The sequence below is a fragment of the Podarcis tiliguerta genome, assembly GCF_965153285.1.
Source record: "Podarcis tiliguerta genome assembly, chromosome: 16".
Classification (NCBI taxonomy): Eukaryota; Metazoa; Chordata; class Lepidosauria; order Squamata; family Lacertidae; genus Podarcis; species Podarcis tiliguerta.
In genome coordinates this window covers 37,256,078-37,279,368 of record NC_139549.1, presented here as the reverse complement: position 1 = coordinate 37,279,368, position 23,291 = coordinate 37,256,078, and positions in this window count along the sequence as shown.

Here is a 23,291-nt window from a genome sequence, read left to right as displayed (position 1 = left end):
AAAGCGAGATGAGCACCGCAACCCCAAAGTCATCTGAGACTGGACATGACTGTCAGGGATCCTTTACCTTTACCTTTTTTGCTGCACAATGAGATTCTGTTGCATTGGATTCCTTTGTTGTGCAATGTTAAAACTCACCCATCTTCTATTTCAAGAGCCCTTTCACTCATGGAGAGAGGACATTAGATACAGGGTGCAATCTATTCTAAGGGTCCCTCAAAAACTTTATGTGCTTGTCAGTGCAGGGCTATAGGCTGCTGCAGAGTGGGAAAACTGGGAAGCAGGAGCCAGGAGTCAAGGCTGATAACTAGAATGGGGTTAGAGCAATATTAGGGACAGCAGACCAGGTCTTTCTCTTTCCCATTGGGTCAACATGGACAGGTGTGTAGGGCCACCCACCCATGTATCACCTGACATCATGATGACATCAAGAAATAGATAGGTGGGTTGCCCCACACCACCTGATAAAGTTGACCTGTGGGGTGTGGGAGGATTCTGCATCCCACAGGATGTGAAGCAACACCGAGCAGGACTGAACTGTCCGCTCACCTGCTTTGCCACTGTGTTCTCTGCAATCACCTTGCTAGCAGAAGGGTAGCAGTGCTATACTTTGGCCTCTCAAGTTTCAGCTGCGCCCTGTACTATGCTAGAATTTGGCACGTTCCTGCCTCTCACTCTTTTCTACAGCAGTGTTGTAGCACCCCCGCAACACGGCTTTGCATGCAGAAGGTCCATAGTTCATTGTCTGGTATTGCCAGGTAGGGCTTGGGATGTCACCCACCTGAAACGCTGGGTGGCCACTGTTTGTCAGTGTATGCAATACTGAGCTAGAGGGACTAATAGCTCTGGCAAAATAATCTCCTTCTTGTGTTTCTACACGACCCAGGTTCCAATCCCCATTTAGCTATGAAGCACCTTGGGATGACTTTGGAGCAATGACGATCTCATAGCCTAACCTACCTCTCAGGGTTGTTGCTGCAAGGAAAAAAGGAGGGAGAAGAAAAGGAAGAATAAAAATAGCATGAGTAGATAGCTTTTGTTGTGGTTTGCAACATGCGATCCCACCCTCTCTGGAGTTGCCGCCTCATCCTTTATGCCTCTTAATACCTCGGAAGAGACACACTTCTCCCCTTTTGTGTACAAAATCATATCACCTCACTAACAGGCATGATTGCATTCCCATGGGGAAACTGCCTTTGTAATTTCGAGTACAGCACTCCAAGCATAGGAGGGTGTAAATAGACAGCATTTGAGAGCCTAATTCCCAATTACAAAGAAGCTTCCAATCAGATGCTTGCGAGTGTTAAGGAATATCAAACACTTACCGTGTTTTTCCTTCTATAAGATGCCCCCATGTATGAGACACCCCCTATTTGGGGGGACTCTGATCTAAGAAAATGGGGGGAGATGTATCCGTGCATAAGATGCCCCCTAATTTTTGACATTATTTTTAGGGGGGAAACCTAGTCTTTTACACAGAAAAAATACGGTACTTAGGATCACCTTCTGTGATCATTCCAAACTGTTTAATTTACAGTGGTACCTCAGGTTACATATGCTTCAGGTTACATACTCTTCAGGTTACAGACTCCGTTAACCCAGAAATAGTACCTCGGGTTAAGAACTTTGCTTCAGGATGAGAACAGAAATGGTGCTCTGGCGGTGCAGCGGCAGCGGGAAGCCCCATTAGCTAAAGTGGTGCTTCAGGTTAAGAACAATTTCAGGTTAAGAATGGACCTCCGGAATGAATTAAGTACTTAACATGAGGTACCACTGTATAGGGAAAAGCAACTTACACACATACCAAATGGAAAGGCAATTATCTCTATAAATAAACAGGCATTTTCCTGGAACACACTGGGTTGCATGGCAAGACCTCCAAATAAATAAATAAAAAGCTAAGAGGCATCAGACAGTAGAATAATAGAAATGTAGAGTTGGAAGGTACCCTAAGGGTAATCTAGTCCAACCCCCTTACAGTGCAGGAATCACAGCTAAAGAATCCCTGACAGATATTCATCCAACCACTATTTAAAAACTTCCAGTGAAGGAGAGTCCGCAACCTTTTGAGGTAGCCCATTCCACTAGGGAACAGCTCTTGCCACCAGAATATTCTTCCTAATGTTTAGTTGGACTCTCATTTCTCACCATCCATCAGTGTGGGTCCCATCCTCTGAAGCAGCAGAAAGCAAGCTTGTGCCACCTTCCATGTGACAGACCTTCAGATATTTTAAGTCATCCCCAGGCAGCAGTTCAGGGCATGTTAGCACGCAGTGAGAAGCAAGAGTCCCGTTTCAGCCATCCACACTGGGCAGAGGAGCTGCCCAGCAGTACTAACATGCAGAAGACACCCCCACCCCAGTCTCAAGGCTCTCCTCAGGTGACAGCCTTCCCCAGCCATACCCCCTTCTATAAGTCACACCCACTACTGCCCCTGCTTCACCCCCTTATTGAGTGTTTCTGCTGTCTGGATGGTTTCTCTTCTCCATCCATGGAAGCTTCTTGCTTTCATGGATGGAGAATAGAGAAGAGCATGTGTTTTGAAGGTAGCCTCTTGTTTGCACACAACCTTCTTTGTCTTGCATCCAGGAAAGGAAAGGAAAGGGTATTATGAGAAGCTGAAGGCACATTCCAAGCCAGACCAAGACGCTCAATGAGGGTGCAAAGCAGCATCTGTGAGAGACATGCCATGAGTATAGGTGGTGCTGGTGTGGGGAGAGTTTGAAGGGCCACAGAGAGAAGCTTGGAGGGCCATATTTGGCCCCCAGGCCTGAGGTTCCTCATCTCTCCATTGAGGGAACATTTCTGAGCCAACAGTATATTATTATTAAAAATTAAGTTGTCTATTCAATTAATCATATAAACACTTTCTGGCTCTATCACTGTTTAAAAGCATTGTGTACATCAAAGGTTCTGTGCATTAATTATGAATAATAGTTTTAACATTTTATTTGAGTTCATTGTGGGGAAATCCAAAGCCTTTGTATCAGCCACTGAAAGTGTTGCATTATTATTATTAGAGTCATGACTTATCAATAAATATCAAAAGCAATTTCTTCCCATTTTCTACCAAATGCTAATCACTGCCATTAGCAGAAAGGTTATATTAGTGTGGAATCCAGTGGCACACTAACCTTTCCCCACTTTAAAGAGAACAACAATAAATCTATCCTCTTCTCACCTGGGTTATGGCTTCCATGATGGCTCGCTAATAAATAACGAAGAGGTCTTCATTCAACTGCACATAAAGCAGAACTAGAATTTTGTTTAATGGCTCAGAACAGTAATGCTCTAACTTCGCCTCTTATCTCCCCATCCCCTCCACCCCAAAATCCCCTGTTGCATCCCTCAACAATATTCATTTGACATTCCCCTATGATTCTTAGGACAAGATTGATCATCCCATCATTCAAGAACAAAAGGCCTGGACCTTTTTGCTTGGTATATTTTATCTAGAGCTGTCCTTGCAGCTTGATTCAAAATAGTGGTTTTTGTGGCTTGTCAGGGGATCTCCTGGAAGTGGCGGCAGCGGCAGGGCAGGTTAGGGAGAGGAAGGATGCTGGCAAAGACCATTCTCCTCTGTACTTCCTCCTTGTCCAAATTCCTTTTAAAAACATTTTTTTTTAAACATTTGCCACCATTGTCTACTTCCAGAAGTGATCAAAGTAGTGACTCCAGAAATTAATCATCCCTGACTAATGGACATGCTGCCTGTGGCTGATGGGAGTTGTAGACTGAGAGCATCTGGATGGCACCAGGCTAGTCTACTGAGACTGGAAGTGGCACTCTGGTGGAAAGCCTTCCACATCACCTAATATCTGACCCATCTAAAGGGTGCTACTTGGGTCACAGCTGGAAGTAGGCAACACTAGGCTAGTCAGACAAATAGCATGCTCTGGCCAAAGGCAGCTTCCTATGTAAGTCTGTGGCTTAGTTGTAGAACATCTGCTCTATGTACAGAAGGTGCCATCAGGTAGGGCTGGGAAAGATTCCTGTCTGAAACTCTGGAAAGCTACTATCAGTCAGGGTAGACAATGCTGAACTAAATGGACCTTGACCACCATGGGATGGATGAGGTGGTGCTTTCCTGAGCTTTTATTGAGTTCTTAGGTTCTTGAGTTCTTAGGTTAGATTCAGCTGCCTTTTCAGGTCTCAGTTGTGGACCATGCAAGGTCCTAGAATGCCCAGGAAGTCTTTATAGCCTATCCTGGTCCAGGGGAGCCAATGACCAGCCTTGGTGGATGCAATCACATTAGAAGTGACCCAAGTGAAGTGTTCTGTTTTACCCAGAACTACTCTTAAAGAGGCCTGGCCCACTTACGAGTAAAGGACTCCAGTGTCACAGAGAATGCCATATTTTTAACTATAGCTTCTGAGTGGAGTCCCCAGAATTTGAAAACAACAGTGCAACCTCTTCTGTTTTAGGCAGCAGTCCCAGCTGAAGGACAGGGATCTAAGCTCAAGCTGGGGGCTTGTACATAGAATTCAGGGGCAATAGATCACATACTGCCAGATCCAGGAAGCACAGTCGAGTCAAGTAAATGTCAAGTTCCAACAAGGCACAGTCAGACAAAGCTAAGGCCAGACCAGTAAAGGGAGGCAATCAGAAAGCATAAAGCAGCAAGATAAGTAGTACCCTGGATAGCTCCAAGTGGAAACTAGGCTTGCTATGAAAAGAAGGCAGGACTGAATGCTGCCCAAGCAACCAGCAGACCCAAACTGAGCCTCCTCTGCAGCTTCCTCTGAGTAGCTAACTTTGCCCCTGATAGGTAGAGCCTCTACTCCAGGCATCCCCAACCTTCGGCCCTCCAGATGTTTTGGACTACAGTTCCCATCATCCCTGACCACTGGTCCTGTTAGCTAGGGATCATGGAAGTTGTAGGCCAAAGCATCTGGAGGGCCGAAGGTTGGGGATGCCTGTTCTACTCTTAAAGAGACCTGGCCCATTTACGAGTTAAGGACTCCAGTGTCACAGAGAATGCCATATTTTTACTATAGCTTCTGAGTGGAGTCCCCAGAATTTGAAAACAACAGTGCAACCTCTTCCATGCATACCAGCGGTGGGCAGGGACAGGCAAAAGTGGATGGAGCAGTGGATGGGTTACCTTTGTACAGTATAAATCAGAGGTTTGTCCATGCCTTTATCCACCCAGGTAAGCAACAGACACCTTCATAGTACCAGGACATGTTCCAGACAGGCAAAAGCACTCAAGGAAAGTATGGAACAGGATTGGCCAGTGGAGAGGCAGAGCCTAGAAAGATTATTGATGGCCAAATAGAAGAAGAAGAGGAGGAGTTTGGATTTGATATCCCGCTTTATCACTACCTGAAGGAGTCTCAAAGCGGCTAACAACCTCCTTTCCCTTCCTCCCCCACAACAAACACTCTGTGAGGTGAGTGAGGCTGAGAGACTTCAAAGAAGTGTGACTAGCCCAAGGTCACCAAGCAGCTGCATGTGGAGGAGCGGGGAAGCAAACATGGTTCACCAGATTACGAGCCTATCGCTCTTAACCACCACACCGCACTGGCTCTCTAGAGAATTCTGATGGGCCACTTTTGACCTCGCCAGGCCTGAGGTTCTTCACCCCCACTGTAGCAGAATGCAACCAGGACTATATATTCTCCGTGGTCTTCTGTTTACTCCGACGGGCTGCCTTTTTGAGCCACACTGCTCCACTCTACTGAGCAAACTTCAAGCCAAGCAATTTTTTTTTTAATGAAATCAAAAAGCAACGGGCAAGAAAAGGGCTGTGTTGAAATTACAGCACTTGTTCTTATCTGATTGCTGAAATTCTTCTGGCTACTCCGCAGCTGTGTTTCCAGTGGGAAAAACAGAATGGCAGAAATGGAACGAGCAGAGAAAAAGGTTTAGCAACAATAGCTGAAGTCTGCTCTCTCCTTTCCATCTGCAAAGGCATACATCTTGTGGCTTGCCTTTGCAGAACGTGAAGTCTATTCAGAGGCGGAAATGACTACCAGCAGGATCCAGATGTACGTAAGCTGAGCTACTCACCACCATGCAATGACCAGATCAGCCATGCCTGATGTGCAGCAATGCACATCGGCCTCCATTACCCAGTCCAGGGGACTGGCCCAACCCAGGCTGGGCCAACCTGAAGAACACATGTCCTAGATCTGGCCCTTAATCAGTTAAGGGGAAATGGCTAACATTTAATGGAGGTGCATTTTAATTCCTAAGTACATATACACTCAGGAAGGGGGCCGGGAGTGAGAGTGCATCTCTTTAACTCCCCTTCCAAACCCTGCAGCCTCAGGACTGAATCCTCCAGGTTTATTCAGCTCAGTTTGGCTGTGTCTGTGTGTCCTCCCCCCACCAATGCCTTTTATTCAGACAGACAGACATACACAGCCACTCTGGGCAGCTCCCAACAGAATATTAAAAACAATAAAACATCAAACATTAAAAACTTCCCTAAACAGGGCTGCCTTCAGGTGTCTTCTAAAAGTCAGATAATTGTTTATTTCCTTGACATTTGATGGGAGGGCCTTCCACAGGGTGGGTGCTACCACCAAGAAGGCCCTCTGCCTGGTTCCCTGTAACTCCTCTTCTCGCAGTGAGAGAACCACCAGAAGGCCCTCGGAACTGGACCTCAGTGTCCGGGCAGAATGAAGGCAGCTCCTTCAGGTATACTGGACCGAGGCCATTTAGGGCTTTAAAGGTCAGCACCATCCCCCTGACAGTCCAGATTGCTCTGAGAGACCCAATCTGGTGCTCTATGCACCTCAATCAGGCAAAGCCCAGATTCTGAACTCACAAAAATCAGTTTAGTTCAGCCTTTGGCCAAATCTGGTGTGCGGCCCTAACATGAACTACTATTGAACTTTAAGGATTGGTGCCTGAGGTAACTTTATTCTCTTCCCTCCCCATCTCTCTTTTTCTTTTGTGTTGCGTCTTTTAGATTGCAAGCCTAAGGCCAGATACTGTCTTGTTTCATTGGCAGTATGTTAATGCACTCTGGGTGCCTTTTTCAACTGAAAAGCAGGATAAAATTATGTAAATAAAAAAATAAATACACCCCTATGTAAGATGATATAAAAAATGGTTCTTTGGGGCAGTGTTTTTACACATGTGCATTTGGGATACAGAGAGCGAAAGGAATCAAAAGGTATCAGAAGGAGAGACAATGTGTCTGTTTTGGAAACATATTTCTTTAGAACACTATTTCCATACCACCTTGCAAAGGTCAAAAGGGAGCCACAAGTGGTTTAAAACACTGGAATAATCAATAAAGTTGAAAGTCAAAGACTATTCGACAAGACAGTAAAACAAGTCTGCAACCCTTTAGGAATTCACTTCATTGTCCTAGTTAACTCAGAATGTAGAGAATGTGGAATGAAGAAGAAAGTGAATGATTTATATGTACATATCTCCTTAATACATTTGCTTTTATACCTTTTTATTGATTTCAAACTACATTTTTTCTTTTAATGGGTATTTTTTTTTTTATTGTGCTACGTGTACATTGCTTAGAGATTTTTAAAATATTAAAGCAGTTTTAAAATGCTTTTAAATATATAAATATTATATATAGAGAGGGGGGAGAGATACATAGTGATTGGGTGATATCAGAGCTATATTGGACAGAAACGCTGCTCATCTCTGCACACACCCCTCTATGCGTGCAGCACATGTCTATCTCCAGACTAGGTGCGCAGTCAGGTTTCAGGCACCCTGGGTAAGGTGTTTCCTTTGGGCTGCCACACTGCCTTTGTTGGGGCTGGCCCTAACATGAGACAAAGTGAGGCAGCTGCCTTAGGTAAACACTAGGGCTGGGCAATATCTGATTTTCAACATCACGATATATCACCAGCTAAATGCAATGATATCTCGATATATCATGATATATATCTACAGTGGCAGTGGGCCTTGCCAAGCCTCCCTGTGGCAGCAGAGGTCATGCCATATCTCCCTGCAGCGGTGGAGAGTGTGCCGTACTTCCCTGCAACAGCACAGGGGCCTTGCCACACCTCCCCGTGGCAGCAGAAGGTCCCTCCATACCTTCCCATGGTGGCAAAGGTGCGACACACTTCCCTGTGGCAGCCAAGGGCCTTGGCGAGACTCCCTGCAGTGGTGGAGGGCCTTAAAATGTAAAGAAGTAGTAGAATTAATGAAAATATTAAATAAACTTCCATATAATAATTTTTTTAACTAATTTAAGAGTAGTTTAAGTCAAGCTGCATCTGCTTCCCCACTCAGAGGTCTAAGTGGAATCTGTGCATGCATGAGCCCCACTGAGTTCAACTAAACTTACTGAGAGTAAGCCTCATTGAATTCAGTAGGGCTTGCTTGTGAGTAGACACACATTTCCTTGCACTGCTTACCAAAAAACACCCTCCCCATCATTCTCACATAGCACCCAACCTCCCATTTCAGCATAAGGCAGCCAGCTCAATCTTCTCCCCTCCACACCTGCCCCATAGAGCCCCCCTCCCAAGCCCTCATCTCTCCCTTTTTATGGAAGGGAGGGAAGGAGGGACCCAAGCAAGCAAAAAGATAGTCTCCTTTAAATTAAAAAAAAAAAAAAAACCTTCCTTTTCAATATGATGGAAGCTATTTAGGGGGAACCAACAACATAAACACCACCAGAAAATAGCAATAAAACTCTTCCCCCTCTTTTTTTTCTAAAAGAAAGAAGTGTTTTCCAATTCTTTGTTTACTTCTTTACTTTGCCCCTGGATCTTTGATTCTCTAGCCATGGGGGGTTCCTCCTGGATTGTGAGCAGGCTCTGCATAATTAGCTGAGCTCTAAGTGGAAAGATACCAGCTAAGCTGTAAGAGTTTGCTGGTTTGTGTGAGGGCTTATCACAATTTCTTATTGGTTAGGAGGGAGAGAGCAAACAAAGCTGGAGGTACCTGCCTGCAAATTATCTGCAAAGTATCAGTTCAGCTGAGCTACCCCCTGGGAAGCTGTTAAGTGTCCACCTTTTGTTCACCAGTATATTGCCTTGTTGAAACACTTATTGCAATGTTATTTCAATATAGGTATTCAATGGTATGCCGATTTATTGCACAGCCCTGGTGAACACAGCTTTTGTGTATGTGCCATGAGGCCTGCCCTGCACCCCCTAAGCTAGTTTCCTACCTTCAAGTGCAATGTAGGATGCTGAAGTAAAATTCAGCTGCCAGCTTGGTCAACTTTTCCACATGGAGCAGGGGAGATGTCTTTGCGTCCTTCGCCTCAGGCAGCAAAATGTCTTGGGCCAGTCCTGGCCTTGGTGAACGTCCTTCCTCCACTGCCATAGTTTCTTCCACCTCTGGTTTCTTTCCCCACTACCAACACCTCCTTGCTTCTTTGTTTAAATCAGGGGTAGGCAACCTAAGGCCCAGGGGGCCAAATGCGGCCCAATCGCCTTCTCAATCCAGCCCACGGATGGTTCGGGAATCAGTGTCTTTTTACATGAGTAGAATGTGTACTTTTATTTAAAATGCATCTCTGGGTTATTTGTGGGGCATAGGAATTCGTTCACCCCCCAAAAAAAAATATAGTCTGGCCCACCACATGGTCTGGGGGATGGTGGACAGGCTCACGGCTGAAAAAGGTTGCTGACTCCTGGCTTAAATGGTTGGTGGCCACACTTTCCTCGGGAATCGCTGTCCGTGGTGCCGGTCCATTAGAGCAAATGGGACACTGCCCCACTGACCTGAGTCTCCACCTCATAGAACTCATAAAGGAAGAGGATGGGCAAAAGTAGAATTAGCTGGCTTTGCACCTCATTAGCTCTGGCTCCACATTTGATTGGGCTCCCTGCCTTCTGCCCTATTAGCCATCCCTAAGTGTTTCTTAGCAGTTACCTTCTGAGCTGCCACCCAGGTAGGAGGTGGTTTTGTAGAAGTTCAAAGCTGATGCAAGGAGGCCTCTTGGTAGCCTCTTCAGCTCTTCTCCCCAGAAATGGATCCTCCCTCTTCCATTTCACCTGCCTGTGGGAAGATGTTTGCACTATTCCCCTACACGGCAAGGATCATTTTGTTCTCTGTTTGTCTGACTCAAAATCCCACCTCCGGTAATGTTTATCACCAGCTGCTTGGTGCCAGGAGCTGATGCTGTAGCACTAAAACCTTTGTGAAAAGTGACAGGCAAAGCTGCCGGCAGTAAGAGAAGGGGTGGGTGACTATGATGAATGTCTGATACATTCTATTTTATATATTATTTATTTATTAAAGCATAAGGTTATAGGAGGAGGGATGCAGGTGGCGGTCCCTGCTCCTGCCAACCAACAGTTTGAAAGCACATCAAAGTGCAAGTAGATAAATAGGCGCTGCTCTGGTGGGAAGGTAAACAGTGTTTCCGTGCGGTGCTCTGGTTTGCCAGAAGTGGCTTAGTCATGCTGGCCACATGACCCAGAAGCTGTACGCCAGCTCCCTCAGTCAGTAAAGTGAGATGAGCACTGCAACCCCAGAGTCGTTCGCAACTGGACCTAACAGTCAGGGATCCTTTTACCCTTTACCTTTATGGTTATAGGAAAGTGAATAGGGATGGACAAGAAATTCAATGCAACTGATATTTGGAAAGTAAACTTTCCTCGTTCACACTCCAGAGGGCTTCTTCAGACAGACCTGAGGTTTGCCCAAGTGAAAGCGAGCTCTGTCCAAAACGCCTTTTGTCAAAATGGGGAGCATCAAAGTGCTTTGGACATTTGGATTAAAGAAATATGCGGCAGACAACATTGTTTACAAAAATTGAAACCTTTCTCCCCCAGCTTGCCAAATCAGGAAAATGCCAGGCTGGGGGGAGTGGAAATGGGGGACTTTTTTTGTGACTGACAGGTTTCACTTCTAATCAAAGGAAATGATTGGACCATGTCTCTCAAATCGCAATGCTCTGGAGGAGGGAAGCTGAAATAATGTATCACCTTCCTTGTGTCTGTTCCGTGCTCTTTTCTCTTTCTGCTTGTGGTGTTTGCCTGGAAGCCTTCCTTCCTTTGTGTTGCATGCCCACGCTTCCACTCCTGTCAAATTAGCTTTGTACTTTGTTTCCATGACTTTGGGTGCAGAGAACAAGCCTGAAGCTGTTTATTTCCCCCATTCATCACAATGCCCTAGCCCCTGCTCCCGCCCTTCTGAAATTTTGCATGCTGCTTTCTATGGTGCAATTTCTTCTATGGTCCTACTTTTAATGAAGTCTGCAAAACCAGAGGGATAGAAATGAATCGTGCCTCACAAAAACACACACACCAACCCCCCCCCAAAAAAACCCAGAACCCAACTCTTGTCCAAGGTCACCTCTTCCACATATGCTGCTTTACTATCAATTGTCCACAAAATGCTAGGAGAGAGTAAGGAAATCCCTTTTAGTGCTTCCAAACCAGTAAATCCTGTCATTAGAAGAAAACCACTGCAGCTGTCCTCCTAAAAATTGACAGGGTTTATCCCATCAGAAGGGAATACCTTGCCTGCAAATTTCACAAACTTCTGTTCAATTAAAAGAAATTTAAAAGTTGTAGATTGCTTCATCTTGGGGGAAGAATCAAAATCTAAAAATGGCCAACAAAAGAACATATGAACCATTTTGTCTATAATTTGGCAGACCCTATCCACTATGGAGGGGAGGGGTGAATATGTTTGCAAATTTCATCCAGTTCTGTCAAAAAGAAAACAATGTTATAGCCATTTAAATAACAATAACCAGTGCTTTTTTTTTCTTTTAAAAGATATTTAGGGGTACTCTCATTATCCTACTCATATTGAAATACTGCCCCTCAATGATGCCAAACTTAGATTCACAAAATGTTTAGGGGTATGCGTACCCCCGAGTCTCCCCAGGAAAAAACCACTGACAATAGCTATAACAATCCATGATAGTGAACAGGATAGGCAAGCAGTTCTGTTTTTCCAAATCAGCATGTGGATTTGAACCCCTAGCTGAAGTACTTTGGACTGATTCTCATTCTTTTCTAAAGCACCAAAGCAGGGTCCAAATCAATTATTATGGTCTGTGCACACACTCGGTCCAGGTGTGGCATTTGGCTTCACTCCTTCAGAGGGAGGGAAATTGAACCATAACAGTAGCCTTGCAGGGTCAGGCACCACAGATACGTGATGTTGCTTGGCAAAGTCACGTAGGCCAAGACAGCAAATCAGAAATCACATAAGTGCCCATGTGGTACCAATATTCTAAACTGATGTCACATGATCTCGCTGTCAGCTTGTAATATATGCCAGTTTCACACAAACAAAGGTGAAAATGTTGCGTGGCCCCATTTTTCTATTTTAAAAAGTGCAAGAAAGATCTAATTTTTCATATATGGCTAAACGCAAAAATGCACAAGTCTTTCTCATTCATTCCCTAGCACATGCTCTCATTGGCAAGTACTTAGAGGATTACTAAGCTATCATCCTTATCGCTCATTGTAGCACAGGGCCCTCTGCCGTGCAGCAAAAGGTAATAGTTCAGCAATCACTGAATATCACACAGAGTCTTGTAGCATCTTGAAGGCCAAGGAATTGCACATATACATATAGACGTTGTTAAGGTAACACAAGACTCTGTGTTGCTTTCACATACCCTCCAATATTTCTCTGGTGAAAAAAGGGATGCCCTATTCAACAACAACAATTTATACCCCACCAACCTGCCTGGGTTGCCACTCTGGGCAGCTTCCAACATATATAAAAACATAATAAAACATTAAATGTTGAAAAAAACTTCCCTATACATGATTGCCTTCATATGGCTTGGGGTTTGTATAACTCCACACTGTCCAACATTTCTCCAATGAAAAAAAGGAAATGCCATAAGGAAAAGTGGGACATTTGTGGATCAAATCAGAAACTGGGATGGCTTCTCTAAATCAGGCACGTCCCTGGAAAATAGGGACACTTGGAGGGTCTGCCTTTGCTTCAAAGGAGTAAATGAACTTCTTTTCTTGATTCAATCATGGGTGGGGGGTGGCATTTGTGGAATCATATTTGCATTGCAAGATCCATAAACGTGTGCTACTGAATTTTATATGTGTCAACGTTCTGGCCCAAGACAGAGGTGAAGTACGGGAGATAGGGGAAAAACTATAGCTCATTGGTGGAGCATCTGCTTTGCATGCATAAAGTCACAGGATCAATCCCTGGCCTCTCCAGGTAGGATGGAGAAACTCCTATCTGAAACCTTGCAGAGCCACTGACAGTCAGTGCAGATAATTCTCAGATAGATGGTCCTCTGCATGCATTCCTCTGCAAGTCAATACAGTGGTACCTCGGGTTACAGACGCTTCAGGTTACAGATGCTTCAGGTTACAGACTCTGCTAACCCAGAAATAGTACCTCGGATTAAAAACTTTGCTTCAGGGTGAGAACAGAAATTGTGTGCCAGTGGCGCAGCGGCAGCAGGAGGCCCCATTAGCTAAAGTGGTACGTCGGGTTAAGAACAGTTTTAGGTTAAGAACAGACTTCCAGAACAAATTAAGTTCTTAACCCGAGGTACCACTGTATCCTTCTTAAAATGTGGTCTCAGTAGTGTCCATCTTACTAGACACAGTCACAGATCTTACTATACCGATAGATCCATGTAGCTGTTTAATCTTTCCTCATTTAACAGTCATTTTAGTGATCATTTTGTATTGCTTGATGGTGCTTGATGTTTTATTGTATACATTGTTGTGCCCTCCTTGATATTTTATATGAGCTGGCAGCGTGCACATAAATATAAATGTACGTAAATATAAATAAACTAAATGTCCATAGGAAGTCTTCAAGCAGGATTTAAAGATAATCAACATTAACTGTAACCTGCATTTTGAAGGAATAAGGATCAGAAACAGGTTTAATTACCATCTCAGTGAGAACCAGACCACTGTCTTCTTCCCAACATAGGCAGATGGCGACTGCAGATGCAAATTCCAGAACACAGCTCTTCTCCCCGGAGGCTGGTGTGATTTTCAAGACCCCCGAAGGAGTCAATATTCCCCTTAAAGGGTACCGTGACAAGTCTTAGAGGTTGTCTCAACATGGCATTCCACAGCTTTTGAGCTCCTAGCAACAACTGTGTGTGGGAGAAGCCCCCTTTCTCATTGCAGCTTAGAAATTACAGGCACTGAGTCCATGAAAGGCTTCACAACATTTCAAAAGCAATCCAGAGGGGGCTTTGGGCTGCCCAGGTGTGGATATGGATGTCAAGTTTCTGGTACTGGATTCCACCTTTGGGCAGATCACACCTTGGGCTAAAACAAAACAAAGAAACAAAAACACCAGACCACAAAATAATTTCGGATTGAAACAATTTCCTAAGTAGACAGCAGCAAGAATATTATTGGCACAAAAATGGAAGCAAGAAGAACTACCGACAAAAGAAGAATGGAGAATGAAGTTGATGGACTACACAGAATTAGACAAATTAACAGGCAGGATGCGAAACCTGTGGGATCAGAGATTCTTAGAAGACTGGATTAAAATATGAACTATTTGAAAAGTAATTGTGAGGAACAGATTACGCTAGTAGGACTGCAATAAGTTTTGTAAGGTGGATTATTTGAAATATTGCAAGAAAGACTATGAAGAGAATTATTAGTTAAGGACAATTAAATGTAATACAGAAATTAAGAAATGCAGAATAAGTGATAAAGAACGGAAAATCATCAGAGGTGTTGACGGAAGTCTAAAGCATTGTATAAGATGAGAAGTTATGTTGTATGACTGCTGGAACTGATATGTTAAAAAATTAATAAAAATGTATAAAAAGAAAGGAACAATTTCCTAAGTAGAACCCTTCTGGATCAGGCCAGGGGCTACCTAGTCCAGCAGCCTCTTTCTCACAGTAGCCAACCAGACATCACTGCACAGGCCACAAGTAGGACATGTGAAATAGCAGACCCTCCAAGTGTCCCTATTTTCCAGCGACGTCCCTGATTTAAAGAAGCTGTCCCAGTTTCTGATTCGATCCTGGAATGCCCCATTTTTCCTTAGGATGTCTCTATTTTCACTGGAGAAATGTTGGAGGGTATGGAGTTATCTGACTCACGAACCGTCTGAACGCAATCCTGTATAAGGAAGAGGTTGTGTGTGTTTTTTTTAACCTTCAATGCTTTATTGAGTTTTTATATGTTGGAAGCTGCCCAGAGTGGCTGGGGCAACCCAGTAAGATGTGTGGGGTGTAAGTAGTAAAATTATCATTATAAAATGGGTCATCCTTATTTCCACGAGAGAAGCATTGGAGGGTATGAAATAGCCCTCTGCTACTTATCTTCTCCAGAAACTGGAATTCTGAGACATACTGCCTCTGACGTTGGAAGAAATTCAGTTATCATGACTGGTAGCCATTGACAGCTTCATCCACCATAGATTTATCTAAGCCTTTCTGAATCCAGATTTGTGGCCATCTCTACACATCTCCCATTTTATAGTCCACCTGTGTGTTATGCGAAGAAAGTCCTTTTCTTTTGTCTGAACTTCTTCCTATCCACACACACAAACCCTGGAAGGGTCAATAGCCAAAAGTTGGTTTTTCCCAGCCAGAACTCACCAGAACTCAGTTCCAGCACCTCTCCAATGGGCGCCATTGTCATTCTAATAGAACGAGGGAGGTGTTCATGGTGAGTTTCCAGCACACCTCTCTCTCTCTCTCTCTCTCTCTCTCTCTCTCTCTCTCTCTCTTTCTTTCTTTTTGTCAGTTAGTGCAGACCATACTGAGCGAGATGGACCAATAGTCTCAGTATAAGACACCTTCCTCTGTTCCCCCTTTATTTCGGTTCATGTCTCCACATTTGCAAATGTGATGCAGACAGCAGGGGGCGCCATATGCACTTAGAAAAGTACAGCAAGCTCCGGGTTTGTTCTCTTCTGGAAGGACTGGGAGAATGTATGCGTAAAGTCCAAATCAAAGATGTTCTTGCTTTGCTTCATTCATAATGTGATGGGGTGTTTTTTTTGTTTTGTTTTGGCCAAAGTTCATTTGCTTTGTGTTTCAATGTGACTCTCCAGTGGAGCAAAGGGTTTTCGGGAACAGGGCTGAGAAATGTTTATCTTAACACCTCATTAGCTATTGTCAGAGGAGCTGCTGCTGCTTCTGCTGCTGCTGCTGCAAATGGAACATTGATACGAATAATAGTCATGTTCATGCTGCGCTGCTTTAAGCCAGGCCAGTCCTACAGGGTGTTACAGGCTAGGCTGAGCCTGTGGCCAAGATGGCACTCAGGGCTGATGCACCCCTCTGTTCGCCCTGCCGCTGTCCCCTGAGGAAACCTGCAATTTAGCACTGAATTGGAACAAACAGCAGTTGGGTATTCTGAGGATAGATGTTTGTACTGATTTAGCACTGAAGAGTGGGCTTTCCAGGGAAAGAAGTGGGGCAAAGGAAAAACTGCTTGGACCTGTGCTTAGAAAGCATGGGACAAGCAGAAAACCACTCTGTGCCAAGCTTTCTAGGCATCGGACAAGTAGACATGTCAATGAGTCCTCTGTGGCTTAGAGAAGGCACTTTCCAGCTTAAAAGGCCCAGGTATTCACACACACAGGGACGAGGGTGGTGCTGTGGGTTAAACCACAGAGCCTAGGATTTACCGATCAGAAGGTCAGCAGTTCGAATCTCTGTGACGGGGTGAGCTCCCGTTGCTCGGTCCCTGATCCTGCCAACCTAGCAGTTGGAAAGCATGTCAAAGTGCAAGTAGATAAATAGGTACCACTCCAGCGGGAAGATAAACAGCATTTACGTGCGCTGCTCTGGTTCACTAGAAGCGGCTTAGTCATGCTGGCCACATGACCCGGAAGCTGTACGCCGGCTCCCTCGGCCAATAAAGCGAGATGAGCGCCGCAACCTCAGTGTCAGTCACGACTGGAGCTAATGGTCAGGGATCCCTTTACCTTTACCTTATTCACACACACATACACACACCCTGCCGCAAGTCCTGGTAACTGGGAAACATCCCTGCCTGTAACTGCAGAGAGCTCCCGCCAGTCAGTGTATACAAGGAGTGAGCAGCTCGTGGATCGAGTCTGGGTAGGGAGAGGTGTGTGCTTGTGCAGAAACTAGCCCACCATGAAAGGTCAGATTTACATGTGCTGCTCCACTCACCATTGCCACCAACCCCACCCACCGGTCATGGACTGGCTGGACACGGAGGAATGAATGGTAGGAGGCACCATCTGGGGAACCACCAAGGGAAGAAGGCTCAGAGCCCAGGGATTGGTGGTGGGACAACGATGGGTGGTGAGAGGGAGAAGGCTGGAAGGTGTCAGAAGCTGAAAAGATAACAGGGCTTAGTGAGCCGGCAGAGGCTGTGTTAGAGAGAAGTCCAGAATCAAATTCAGAAGCAGGAGAGGAGGCCAAGAGTCAGAGGTGAGTCAGCCTGGTGAAGAAGCCAGGGTGCCTCCCCCTCCTGCTGTGATAAGCTCCCCTATCCACTGGTCTCCTAGAACCAGAAGAGGTATGAAGAGGGAAGAGCAGAGACAGGCACGCCAGCAGAATCTCAGATTGCTTGGGAATAACCCAGAGGAGAAGGGGGCTTAGGTAGCTGTGGGAAGGTGGGGACCTTCATTCCCCACAACTGCCTCATATGGGCAAGATCTACTGGGAAGAGTTGCTCATTAGACCTAGCACTACTGAGCAGCCTTGTTTTCTCTGATAAAGAGTTAACTGAACTTGCTCCATGTGATTTACTGATGACCTGTTCCTGGCACCCGCTCCTGAGACCACCACTGGCATGTGGCTCTTGGAAGGTTTCTCAGGAGGGATTGCTGCCCTTGGGCTACACCTCTGTTGGAGACAACTCTGAGCCAGATGAAATGATGCTGAGACTTGGAATACTTGCATTGTCCTCCCTTGCTGTGCCCTGACAACTAAACACCACAATGCAGCACAGACAGATGTGGCGTGGTCAGGCCAGCTCACAAAAACCAACCAGGAGACTCTTCAGTGCTTTTTTCAAGTGGCAGCAAACAGGAAAGCAGCACAGCTTAGTGGTAGAGCACCCACTTTGCAAACAGAAGGTCCCAGGTTCAGTCCCCCAATATCTCAAGGCAGGGCTGGGAGTCTTCTGTGTGAAATACAAGAGAGCTGCTACCATAAGGTTACCAGATTTTTTTCAATGACTTATTTGCAAATACGGGGACTGTCCCCGGGAAACGTAGTAGAGACCAAGGCTGGGGAACCTGTAGCTTTCAATATGTGTTGGACTTCAACTCCCACTACCCCTGACCATTTGCCATGCTGGCAGGGGCTGATGGGAGCTGGAGTCCCACATCATCTGCAGAGCTATGGCTTCTCTACATTGGAGCTTGCTGGAATAATAAAGAAACTCAAGGTCTATGTTTCCTGGCAAAGAAAGCCATTCTGAGTACAAGCAGGCAGGTGGCCATTGTGGAGTCTACTGGCTAACAAAAAGCAGGTCCAGCTGTTATGCTGAAGAAGAAACAGGAAGGAAGTAAAGCAAGAAGGAATCAGTGAGGAGCGAATGTGTCAGGGAACTGCCATCGGAGCGGGAGGCAGAGAGGAGGCTCCCGGACGATGGTGGAGAGGGTCCTAGTAGAAGGAGGGATAGCCCATCTGCTGGGGAAGGTAATCAGCGTAACACCAGTGGGAAAGGGGAGGAGATAGAGGAATCGGAGAGGTGGCTCCAGGACTCTTCGCAGGAGACCAGCGGAGAGGGCACGAGCGCTCCATTGCCCACACCCACCTTGCGCAGGAAACTTTCGCGCAGGCAACGGGGGAGGAGACTGGGCGTCAAACAGCTTCTATGTTGGAAGCGGTTTAAGAAACGCCCACTGACGGATTCTGCCAGCGACTGAGGCAGCCACGGATCTTGAGGCTGTCCTGACAGAAAGGGTTCAACCATGCAACCTAGCCAGGAGTAAAGGCAACTTACGCACGAGCAACCCCTAGAACCATTACAGAATGTGTTGCCTTTCTGTCTATTACAACACACTAGTTCAGGTAACTTATGGAAAGTGTTGCTGCTTTATTCTCAATGCTCTATTTACCCTTTCAGGGGAAAAGGTGGGGTATAAATATATAATAACAATTAATAATAATAAATAAAATAATAATAATAATAATAATAATAATAAAAGTGTATCCAATACTGAACTAGATGACCCACTGGTCTGATTCATTTATAAGGCAGCTTGCTGTTTTCTCACTTAGATGATAAGCTTGCCTTGGTATAGACTCACACGATTGAATGCTCATTCACAGAAAGAATGAATGAACATGTCCCTGCATGCAGAAAGCTAGCTTATTAAGGCCTGGTGACAGGGCAATTCACAATAGGATAAAGTCAGGAAAAGAAGCTTTAATATACATTATGAATGTAGATTATGGGCTCCATGATCACTGCAGATGGTGACAGAAGTCAAGAAATTAAAAGACGCCTGCTCCTTGGGAGAAAGGCGATGGCAAACCCAGACAGCATCTTAAAAAGCAGAGACATCACCTTGCCAACAAAGGTCCGTATAGTTAAAGCTATGCTTTTCCCAGTAGTGATGTATGGAAGTGAGAGCTGGACCATAAAGAAGGCTGATCGCCGAAGAATTGATGCTTTTGAATTATGGTCCTGGAGGAGACTCTTGAGAGTCCCATGGACTGCAAGAAGATCAAACCTCTCCATTCTTAAGGAAATCAGCCCTGAGTGCTCACTGGAAGGACAGATCGTGAAGCTGAGGCTCCAATACTTTGACCACCTCATGAGAAGAGAAGACTCACTGGAAAAGACCCTGATGCTGGGAAAGATGGAGGGCACAAGGAGAAGGGGATGACAGAGGACGAGATGGTTGGACAGTGTTCTCGAAGCTACAAACATGAGTCTGACCAAACTGCGGGAGGCAGTGGAAGACAGGAGTGCCTGGCGTGCTCTGGTCCATGGGGTCACAAAGAGACGGACACGACTGAACGACTAAACAACAACAACATTATGAAAAGGTAGGGACAGACAGTCTTAGCATCAGCACAGAGCAGCCTCAGGCAGCAGCATTGGGTGTCATCTAATAAGTATCGACTATATGTCATCCACCCTCAACCCTTTCCTCTCTTTCAGTCATACTTGGTTATATTTAAGTATTTTGTGAAACTGTAGCAAGGTATGTTAAGCATTATTGTAATTTGAAATGGAATTTAAAGAGGGAATCGCCTCTTCTAAGATCCCATTGGTGGTTTTATATTCAGATTGTTAACATGTTCATAAATAATATTTTGCCCTATTATTTGGGAGGGGTGCCTTTTTATTGAATTCAAAGAAGGCTAACTGATAGATCTCACTTCTCAGTTAAATGTGGTAGCCCCACTTTTAAAAGTGCTGTGGGTCAAAGGCATTTGTGGGTTATTTTTTTTACAAAATGCAGGAAGTTTGAAATGCAATTGTAAAACCACCTTCTGTGAAACCAATGAAAAAGGGAACCCTGATAAAAATGCATTTTGAAATGCATTCACATCTTTTGACACATGCACATTCTCCACAGGAGAGAGGCTCAGAAACCTTTTAAGTGGCACATGTAGAATCTATCTAGAACTCCTACATCAAATCGAATGCAGATGGCAAGCTGTTTCTGGTCCAGTCAATTTCATGCATGTTGCATGTTATCTCAAGGGCTCCACATTTATGCACTCTTCTCTTTCAGAGACAGGGTGGAAAAGTCACACGGTTAAAGAAAACAGGACAAGACCCCACACAGAGCCTAGGAACAACCAACTCCGTATTATGAATCAACAAATCACAGCACTTTCAAGATTGCAAGACTCAAAGTGTTACTCCAGAAGTATGGGTATCAGACTTTGCAAAGAGGATTTATACATCACAAAGTGATAGGTCCTGGTTTTGGGGGCACAGTTCAGAATGTCTGATTACGCATCTCTCCCATGTGATATTTATGGCAGTGGTTTAGGAGTCACAGAGCTATAGACTGCAAAGGTGAAGATTCCTCTGTGTGTGTTTGTGCGTGCGTGTGCATGTGTGTGTGTGTGCTGGTGGGGAGGGAGGCAATTAGCCTTGTGCGTTGTTTTGAACTGATGAGCCAAATATTGTGGAGAGTGGGGAAGGAACAAAATGAGAAATACCATCCAAGCCCTGAGCAATATGCAGTATGTGTTTTGTTTAAAGGTGAGTGCCCAGATGAGGCAGAATGGCTGGCGCAGCAGTAACATAAACTGCAATCCATGCCCACTCCAAGCCGCCCAGTTGGGCACTTACCTGTGGGCGTGGTGCGCCAGCCAGGTGAGTGGGTGACGCAGAAATCGCGTCCCACCCACAACACCTCCCCTCTTGGAGGGAGGAGAGGTTTTACAGTGGTACCTTGGTACTCAAACAACTTGGAACCCAAACACTGCAAACCCGGAAGTAAGTGTTCTGGTTTGCAAACTTGTTTTGGAAACCAAACATGCTCCATTTTGAGTGTTGGGCTTCCATTTTGAGTGTTACGCTAACGATTTGAGTGTCACACTTCCGTTTTGAGGGTTACGCTGAAGTCTGTCTGTTTTTGCTACTTATTTTGCGTTTTTGTTTTTGCAAAGCTTTTTTGTTTTGTTTTTGTGCCTGTGTGGAGCCCAGTTCAGCTACTGATTGATTGATTGTGTGACTGCAGTGCATTGTTTATTGCTTTCATTTTATGGATCAGTGGTCTTGTTAGATAGCAACATTCATGTTAAATTGCTGTTTTAGGGGTTGTTTTTAAAAGTATGGAACGGATTAATCCATTTTGCATTACTTTCTATGGGAAAGCACGCCTTGGTTTTGGAACGCTTTGGTTTTGGAACAGACTTCCAGAATGGATTACGTTTGAGAACCAAGGTACCACTGTAATGGGGATCACAGCTGGGGAGACTGCTGTTGTGCTCACATGCCATCTATCAGGGATTCTTCAGCTGCGATTCCTGCATTGCAGACTGATGACTTTTTGAGCCCCATCCAACTCAATGAGTCTGTGATCCTATACCACTCAGGGGCTTTGCACTGGCATTTTGGCCAGCCACTATGAGAACAGGATGGTGGGCTAAAAGGGTCTTTGGCCTGATCCAGCAAGCTTCCAGTCCCTTCCAGTCCCACCAGCAATTGATTGTTCATGGGGAAGGCATTTATGAATGAATCTACGAAAATGAGATCCAAACTAAGACCTCTCCATCTTCAAATCTCACTTTCTGCCTTACCATGCTTTAGCGGCTGCAAGTCATTGGCTGCAATTCTGCTGCCACCCTGTAATGCGGGGATAATGACCCACCCACCTTGCAAAATGGATTTGACATTCCTTTTTTCTATGCATGCAATTGCTTTAACTGCTTTTCTATATGCAGTTGCTTTATATATGTCTTTATTGTATTGTGAAATCGCTTCAGGGTGGTTTATAGGAAGCAAGCAAGCAAGCAATTAATTAATAAGGAGGGGGGACCTTACATGGTCAATGGCAGTGCTTTTTTCTTAAAAAAATGTTTAGGGGTACTCTCATTTTCCTACACGGATTGAAATACTGCCCCTCAACAAGGCCAAATTTAGATTCACAAAATGTTTAGGGATATGCGTCCCTCTGCGTCCCCCCAGAAAAAAGCACTGGTCAATGGTATCATCAGAGCATGATTTTGGGGGCTGAGATCCAGGGTCCTGCGCAGCAGAACATAGGCCACAAAGTGCATCCATTTCCAATCAATGCATGTCCCATGGCTTCCTGCTGAAGTCCTGTGGCTTTTTCTCCCGCAAATGTTCCATGTGTGTCCCACTCTTTTTTTTCTTTTTTCTTTTTAAAAGGTTTTATTAAGTTTTACATTTTTATATTCAACACAATCATCATTATCACAAAAGAAAAATGTATAAATACTAATTTCCCCCCAACCTCCCCTCCCGTGACTTCCCTCAACCTCCTTCTTTGGTTCTTTAAATATTTGCTTCTCCTGCTTGTCTTATTGTTGTTTAGTCGTTCAGTCGTGTCCGCCTCTTCGTGACCCCCTGGACCAGAGCACGCCAGGCACTCCTGTCTTCCACTGCCTCCCGCAGTTTGGTCAGACTCATGTTTGTAGCTTCAAGAACACTGTCCAACCATCTCGTCTTCTGTCGTCCCCTTCTCCTTGTGCCCTCCATCTTTCCCAACATCAGGGTCTTTTCCAGGGAGTCTTCTCTTCTCATGAGGTGGCCAAAGTATTGGAGCCTCAGCTTCACGATCTGTCCTTCCAGTGAGCACTCAGGGCTGATTTCCTTAAGAATGGATGCATTTGATCTTCTTGCAGTCCATGGGACTCTCAAGAGTCTCCTCCAGCACCATAATTCAAAAGCATTAATTCTTCGGCGATCAGCCTTCTTTATGGTCCAGCTCTCACTTCCATACATCACTACTGGGAAAACCATAGCTTTTACTATACGGACCTTTGTTGGCA